An 8,857-nucleotide genomic window follows, 5' to 3' on the forward strand; every position below is an offset into this window, starting at 1 on the left:
TAAAGCAGAGAAATGTTTTTTTATGTAAAAACAAAATGTGAATAAAAATACGTTCACAAAAACCGTAAAGTGGATACTGTCTAGTCTTTGGCAAAAAAATATCACTGGATTTGTTACAAAGAGAACTTTAGTTCCGATACATCGCCAAAGGGGACAGAGCTTTATTTAGGAAACTGAAAAAGTACAAATGAAAAGCAAATTAAAAAATCAATTACTTAAACTAAGGTTTCTCACTTTTTGATTTAAATCATGATTAAAAGCAGTTACTTGACTCACTGATTTAAATCAATCCACACCATTTCTCTCAGATGATCTCAAGCAGTTAAATAAGAAAAGAGAATATCATCAATAACCCATCTGTGTCACAGATGAGAAAGCATCCCCGTGGGACTGCTTTTCCCCATTTTTCATGTGGTGATCCCTAGATTTTCGAGGAGCGGCAGAAACCCAGAGGAAGCCAGAAAAATGCAAGAGTTTGTACCTGCAAGTCGGTCACAGGAGAAAGAAGTGGCGAGTGGCAGCCAGGCTGCACAAAGACCAGGCGTTTACACTCCCTAAATCATTCTAAAGCATCCTCGAGTGGCACAGGCATAAATTATGTTTCACAAAATTTTTTTTTCCTGCTGATACTGCCCCTGCTTTGGAAAAATTTGCACACGAATAAGGGACAGGGCCGATGCTCCCACGGCCGGTGGAAACCATCGGGTCAGAAACCCCCCAGCAGAACCTCTCTCCCCGGCTCAAATCGCCGCTCCGCCAGCCGCGGTCCTCAGCCCAGCCACGCAAACAGGGGCAGCAGCCGCCAGCAAGCAGCGACGGCAAACAGGTTTCCTTCGGGAGATGATAAACGGGAGCAGGGGGAAAAAAAAAAACAAACCTGCATCTGAGGGAGCAGGAAGGGCAGCAAAGCCAAGCGAGGGCGGTTGGGTGCGTGGGGCAAGTGCCGGGGCTCGGTGGGTGTCGGAGCCGCCGTCGCAGGGCTGCTCGCCGTGTTTGGGCTTATTCCCTTTAGGCTGCGGTTCCCAAGTTGTCTAATTGTCCTTGATGTATCTCCTCTCCCCCAGGAATGCCATCCAGACCTAGCAGCTCCAGATGTCTGAATATTATGCAGGAAGCTGGTAAACAAATTCCTCCTATTTTTCCTGCTAGCAATTAGAAACGTAGGAAGAACACATTGCTTAACCGGCAAGGAATCCGCCAAAGATATTTCATATGCATTTATAGCCGCTTAATGTCTCTGAAATAGGTGATAAACACTGAATATTGTAAGTCTTTGAGATTACCCCTTGTTGCTACAAAATCAGGCTGCGTGAAAAAGTAATAATAAGGAAAAAAAGCAGGAGTTGAAATAGGAGTTAGAGTTGGGACAAACTTGCGATCCCGACTGCTTCCAGAGTAACCATCAAACACTAAGGTAACAGAGCAGCTCTGCCACCTCCCCTCAAACAGATGTCTCGAGCAGCTTCAACTTTTTAACCCAACTTTAGCTTCAGAGTAGGTCCCTGCCTGGTTCCCGCGCCTTCCCTCCCCATTAATTTCTTTGCATGCTTGAGCAATCCTGCCCTAGCAGGAGGGACGGCTTAGGTGGCTTCAGGAGTCTTTTCCAGCATTAATTGTTATGATTTTAGAGCCCCACGGGGTGAAGACTTTGAAAAGGAGAATTCGTACCGAAGGTTGGGAGGAAAATGAAGAAATCCAGCACCACGGCCGTGCACAGAGACGGTGCTGAGGAACCCGCACTCCGGGTCTCTGGGCCAGGAAAGAGAATTGAATCGTTCCGGCTCACGGGCTGAAGGTTCAGCGCTTGTGGAAAGCATAAGCCATGCATCTGCATGCTTGAAGTTTACAAGTAGCAGAAGCTCAGGAGGAACTGAATAAATAACCCAAATTTCACAGGTGATCTGTAGAAGAGCCTCCTCTGGCTTGGTGTTTGCTATGAAAAAGACCTTTATTTGGCCCCGCCTGGCTGCCCTGGAGTTATCGGCATCACGGCGCTTCCTGAGACAATTACGTTTGTCTCTATTTCAAACTGAGCTGAGATTTCTTTTCAATGCCCCCCCCCAAAAAAAATCGTAGTATTTTCATAAATAAATAGCTGTCCCAGAAATGATTTACAGTCTTTGTAGGCTGTTTTTTGGTCTTAGGACAGACACGAGAGATGTATTGCCCTGAAGCAGTGGGACAACCTAGCACACGACCGAGGCAGCTCCTCCTTTCCTTGTCAGGAAGGTTGGCACATGGCACCTCAACGGCCATCTGGTATCGGGGCACCTCTCTGAGCGTCCCCCCCGCTCAGCTGCCAGCTCTCAGGTCACTTGGCTCTTTCCCTGCCGTACCTTGTCCCATCGCGGTGCATCAGTGAGCACTGGCCAAGCCCCATTTTGCTTAAGTCCTGCTGATCTGCTGTCCATCCCTGGGTGCACCCACGCAGGTGCCACACACACCCCCGTTTGCACGAGCACCCCAGCACCCTGACTCTGCCCAACCCTTGCTCCCCAGGAAGCCCCGGGAGCTGTGGGTGCTGCCTGACCCTTGCTGACCACCACTGCTGAGCTACACGGAGCTGGTGGCCATCACCCTCATCACTCCAACCCAGCTCACACTCTGGCAACGTCACCCTCAAGGTGAATCCGACCTTCGTGCTAAATTCCGTCGTGTCTCTTTGTCGTACACCCCTCCAAAACGTGGCTGTGGTAGCTGTGAAGAAATTCTCCTTCTGGGCATCGCCCTGCCCAAGCAATGACCTGCCACCACTACTGCAGACCACGTGCAAAAACCACGGCAAGCAGGGACTGATGCTACAATTAGTGCTTCAGCCGTTTCCACTTTCCGTTGAGCTTTACTGATCTCTTTGCGGCAGTTTAGCGATCTTCTGCAAGTACCCCGGGCCCCAGGCTGCGCCACGGACAGTGGAGGCTCCCAGCTGCAGCCCCCTCACCGCAGTGCAAAGGCGAGCACTGCATTTTGCAAGGAGCCTTTTAATCCTTTTTTTCTTTCTTTTTTTTCTTTTCCCCCTAAACAAACACATTGCTGAGGACCTAGATTGCCCAGATCTTTGCTGACTGTCCACGGTTCCCTTTGCCAGCGCCGCAAGCCGGGCAGAAAGCGTTTGGTGCCACCACTGCTTAGGGAAAGGGTGCAGGAAACCTGACACGAGAGCTTCGCATCTTTGTCAAGCCTTCTCAAATGAAGGTTTAAAATAGCAGCAGTGACACGATGATTGCGCTGTTAGCGGCCGCAGCGGCTTAACTAGTCGCCTCAAACCAAGAGCTAACTGAAAGGAACGTGAGCGTGAAGTTTCTGTGCAAAACGATGTCTACGTCGAGCAGCGTTCGCAGGTGGGGCACTCCGCCACCCGCTTACCCGCGCAGTGACCCCTAATGCCAGCTCGGCGAAGGATAGTTAAAGATCCCTTTCCAATTCATTATTCCTAAGCAGAAATAAACCGGGAACGTGCAAAATAAGTGCGTCCATTTGCTATTTTCATCGTCTCTTCCACCGTGCTTCATCTGGCTCAGGTGTGTGCCGAGTATATACCTGTTGGAGGACTAAGATCATTCCTGCTTCTTACTGCGATGAAGGAATTAAATACAAAATCTTCTGTAGGAAGCAATTGTGAAGTGTGGAAGTTTCTAGTCAGGCAAATAAATTGGATTTAAGTATATTACAGTCATAATCTTTTTCTGCCTCTCTCCAGACAGCCTTTGTACATGGAGAAATGAGAATGTATTCTCAGACAAATCTTGACCTGAGGGAGAAGGCTGCGGGAATCTGGATTTTCAATAACATAAGACAATAAAGCTCAGACTTCTAACCTGCCGCAATATGGTAAAAGTATAAAGAGCTTAGCAACTAATAAAAGAAAAGGGTCTTCCAACTCATATTTGAAGATCTAGACCCCCAAAAGGACACTTCATAAAGATCATAATGGGTTAGTCAGTATCTAACAGATACCATGTACCTTGTTGACCAATTGTCTGACAGTTGTCTTCTGCAGGCCTGGATATTAATAAGCCTTGTGTTGATTTCCTTGGGGTATTTTGTCTTCGTAATTGTACATCTACTTGTTGTGACACTGCAGCTTGCTATATATTTATTTAATGCGATTCCTATAAGCAAAAAAAAAAAAAAGTATGTATGCTATTGTTTTCCTTAGATGATATGCATGCACGGCAAATTTCATCTCCCTCTAAGGTATAGTGAATCAAAGCCGTTACAGTGTAAGGGAGAGCGCACGGTCTTGGGGCAAAGAGGAAATCCAGATGTGTTTTCCCCTTAGGTGTGAATACGTCTTACTCCTTGCATTACACAGGGAATATGAAGGGATTCAATTATCACTGCATTTTGAGTTCTAATAACAACAAAAACTTGTTCTAGAAGGTATTCCAGTTAAATAATATTTTGACAGATAATGCTAGTGTAAAGTAGTTGTCACTCACGCAGCCAGATCAAGGGAAATAGATGCATAAGAAAGATCACAGAGTGGCTTATGTAGTGGAAAGGAAGCCTGTTAAAAACTCCTCTTGCTAACAAAACAAAGACTGTCTGCGGCTTGATCCTGCTCTCACCATTTTCTGTACAGCTACAGAATAAAATGCAAATATTTAGAGATTACATGTTATATATAAATTGCAGTTTTCCATAGGTTCTCAAATAGAGGCATATTTAAAAGCGCTCTCTGCTTTCAGAGCTCCCTCAGTCATACCAGCCTTGGCCTAACAGCCATAAAACGTTACGACAGAGCGAGGCAGAGCGGCGTTAGGTCTCTTTGCTGGTTTCTGCAGTCCTTGGCCAGGCAATCCTTCTCCTGATGCACCAGACGTGCTCCAGGTCATGGCCAGGACACCTTCCTCAGCTGTAAGAGAGGCTGGTCGTTCCGCTGCAAGTCTGAACACACCAGATTTGCCCGTACGTCATCACCTTTATTTGTCCGCTGAAACAAAACTCAGCCCCCGTTTGTTATTTGGCCCATCTCTTCCGTCGCTGGAGCAACCTGTGCCCTTATTCCAGCTAAACGTGGACCTCCTGCATTGCACCCACCTTACGCGTCTGCAGCTACGTTCACCTGCGAGTTTATCCTGTGAATAGGAATTATCCTTTTGTTCCAAATTCCGCACTAATGCTGTACCACGACCCTCGTTCTTGCACTGACAGCACCCGAGCCCCGGCCGTGCTAATCCCAGCTCCCAGCCGCCACCGAGCCCTCGTGCAGCCCCGGGGTCATTCTCTGCTGCTATCGCTCCTCTCTTGAGGCTTTCCGTGTTCTGCCTCCGATGTGGGCTTCAACAGGGATAAATGGGACAACACAGTGGAGGGAGCCCGTGCTGGAAAAGATGTGGGAAAGTACCGAGGAGAATATTAAAATGAAGATTATAATGATTTGTAGCAGCATCAAAAGTCGCAGTAAAGTGTGATGTGAACAGCCGCGCGATGCAGAGGCGGCTGCAGGTAATGGCCTTGCTCGGAGGTTGCTCTATGCCTGATCCTGGCACACCACCAGGAGAAGATAAATTGTGGGAAATGAGAGGAATAACAGAGATGTGTTTAGAGGCATTTGCTTAGTGGGTAGATTAAATTACAGCTAATTACAATGTTTAAGAATAAGTCTCCAAACTTTCTATACAAGTTTCAAAAGAGCTCATTGAAAACTATTAACGATAACTAAAAACTATATTTAAAAGCTATCCAGCTTTCAAAAAAATAGATTTTTTTTTTTTTTTTGCAGAGCTGAACTTCTGCTAGAAACTGAGCACAAAGCTTAAATATGGGATTAAGAACCTGCACGTGCACACATTCAGAACAGTCGCTGCTGGTCTGCCTGGCAGCTCACGGGTCAGACATCACAATTCCCACTCCTTCTCCCGAAAGAGCCCCTCCACCCCAGGGAGCCCAGGGGTGCTGTGCCCAGGTGCCAGCGCAGGGACGAGGCCATGGGGGACAGCCTAAGTCACAAAAAGCTGCGTGATGCCCAGGAGATGTCTTAACCTGCTCTGGAGGAATGCTCTTATCTTCAACATGTTTTAACCTAAAATTTTGGGTTTCTAGGTAAAATGTCAGTTGGGGAGGAAAAAACTGAAAATAGTGAAAGTTTCCAGAAGGAAGAAATTAAGCAAGGAAGGTGTCTGATCCACCACCTCCATGTTCCTCCAGCACCTTCCCCACCCAGTGCCTGGGTAAAGATACCCCTCTATAGGAGAAAGCCCAGGAGATTAGAGGGACTTATTAAGGGGTGCTGTGCTTCTGGGAAAGCACTGAAAATTATGGCATAAGGCAAAGAAATATTCTATCTAGCTGGATAGCCCCAACAACGACCACTTCAGGACCGTGCAAGAGTCTCAGGATAAATGGGGAACGCTTTTATTTAAATGGATTATTCCTATACAGTGGTCTAAAGCTCAAGTCCCTGACAGTGCTTGAGGTAGGTCTAATAAAACTTCATTTTTAGGAATTTTCCTGGTATTAGGAAACTTTTTTTTTTCCTTTAAGTATTCAGTGCTAGAGACAGAAGCAGAGAAGGCAGAAGGATGCGCTGCCCCAAAAGCCACCGCATCTACAGCATGTGGCATCGGTCACCTCTGAGCCGGTTATTCATCTGGTTTTTTTAAACTCTCATAAGGATTTACGAGATAAGGCAAGTATAACTGAAGTTAATGAGCATCTCATCTTATCCTTTGCTTTGCCTGGTAAACATTAACTTACAAAGTCATAGCTGAGAGCTACAGCTACACTTGGGAAGGAACTAATAGATTTATTTACTACACTGTACTGTATTTTAGTAATTTTGTGGTGGCTTTATGAAAATTCCACTGAAAAGAGTTTGCTTTCATTCCCTGCCTTTACCTGAAGTTCCTTAAATAAATCAAATTCCATAAATACATTTGTCTGAACAAGCAATAAATGGGTTTTAGTCATATCCCCCCAAAACTAATTAAAATATTCCAAAATCCGTTTAGTACAAACACCATGGCCATCTTTGATTCCTATGAGAGATCTCATGGTAACTTCAAAACAGAAGATAACAGCCATGATAGTGACAATTACTGTAGAAATAAAAGAGCACATCATGAAAATCACCCATCCAAAATTTTTTAACTTCTATTCCAAGCTTCCCTTTTCAGCCAGCAGCAGAAAGAATCTAGATTTTGTGCTGCAATTTGTTATTTTCATCCTTTCTTGCTTATGGGTATGCTTCTTGTCAGAGATGACACTAGAAAAGCTGGAGAACGGATTCCTTCCATCTAACATGGAAGTTATCGCACCCGACCGCTGCCAGGCTGAGCTCCCAGCCCACCCCCAGCCCTGGGCAGGTTGTTGATCCCATTTCCGAGCCGTTTATGGTTCAGAAAAACACCGGGGTTGTAAGCGTGCTCATTCCGTCGCTGGAGTACGTGCACATGGAGCTGCTTGTCCTCCGTCCTCGGCACACAGCAGTGCTTGCGTATCCCACCGGGTCACAGGGACCTTCCTGCACGTGGCCGAGTCCCAGGGTCGGACCTGCTCCCACCACACTGACTTGTACGCGTCCTGCCTTGGAGATATCTGCAAGACGCCCCACTGAGAGGGTTTATTTTAGCAGCTGTGTTGGGAGTACTTGTCCCTTGATGCCTTATCAGCATTCCCTAATGCACGCTCTGCAGGTCTGTCCCCCAAAATGGATCTCGTGCTCCTTCCTGCCAGCGAGCTGCTGGAGGAGATGCGGGACAGTCCAAGAGCAGCCACCGCACCGTGGGAAGCAGGGCTGTGCATGCATGGGCTTTTGAGCCAAGTGATGACGAAGCATGAGTTGTGATACCTCAAACGTGCAGACTGTTGTCATTTCAACCCAAGACTTTCATCTGTGGAGCCCAGGGTGTGATCAAACCTCATGTGACTGAACTAGAGAGAATTTGGGGAAATGCTAAATCTTGATCACCTCAAAACCACCAGCAGCTTCATCTAAAACATAACTGACTGAATTCTGTGTGCCACAATGCTCTGAGTACTCCAGGCTGGAGCACAGGCATAGAGGAGCACGCGCCAGTGCCCTGATGAATACTGTATTTTAACACATTTCAGCAGTGGAGTGCTGGCTCCTGCATGCTGCTCATCACATCTTATGTTGTTTCACTGATCTACAACTTTGACATGTATATTTTCAAGCCGATCTTTAACTTTGATGATCAAAACCATTATTTGCTGGCTCTCTCCGATTATAAGAAACCAGACCAAGATACCGCGATGGAAAATGGGCAGTCTTATCTCCTTTTCCTCTGTATTTAATCACCAAAGGTGCAGCTAGTAACTAAATGCCAATATTTGTGGTCCAGCAGCTAATAACACCCAGACACTAGCTAGAGGAGACAGAGTAAAATGGCCTAATGTGCTCTTGCCATGTGGTAATTTTCCAGATAAATGGACAGTTGCTGCGGCAGTTCCACTGTTGAAGGTCAATGATCCATATAATACGGGCAATTACAGAAGTATTTCCATTGCAGACTGACAAATTTTTAGTGCAAGACAACAGATAAACTGTGGCAAAGGTACGAGATGAGGGTACCCTGCACCCCAACTCCTGGCTGGTATCTGCCGGAGGGACCAGCTCTCCCTCCTCCCAGGCTCATCGGATCAAGTGCCCGCGCCCATCGTGCTGCCCCGTCTCCGTTTGGTTTGACATTTCTTAATCTGCTTTTAATACTGAGCCTAAATTACCAACTCATCACTTTCAGAGTTCGCTGTTTTCCTGCCTTCTAGTTCAAAGTTAAGCACTTGGCTATTTCATAAAGATTCTCTAGGGCTGAAGAAAAGAAACAAAAAATCAAATAAGGGAAAACTCCTCAGCAATTTGAAAACTTGGACTCCCGGCGGATACGCAAACATA

This window comes from Grus americana, chromosome 7 (assembly GCF_028858705.1).
Source record: "Grus americana isolate bGruAme1 chromosome 7, bGruAme1.mat, whole genome shotgun sequence".
NCBI lineage: Eukaryota > Metazoa > Chordata > Aves > Gruiformes > Gruidae > Grus > Grus americana.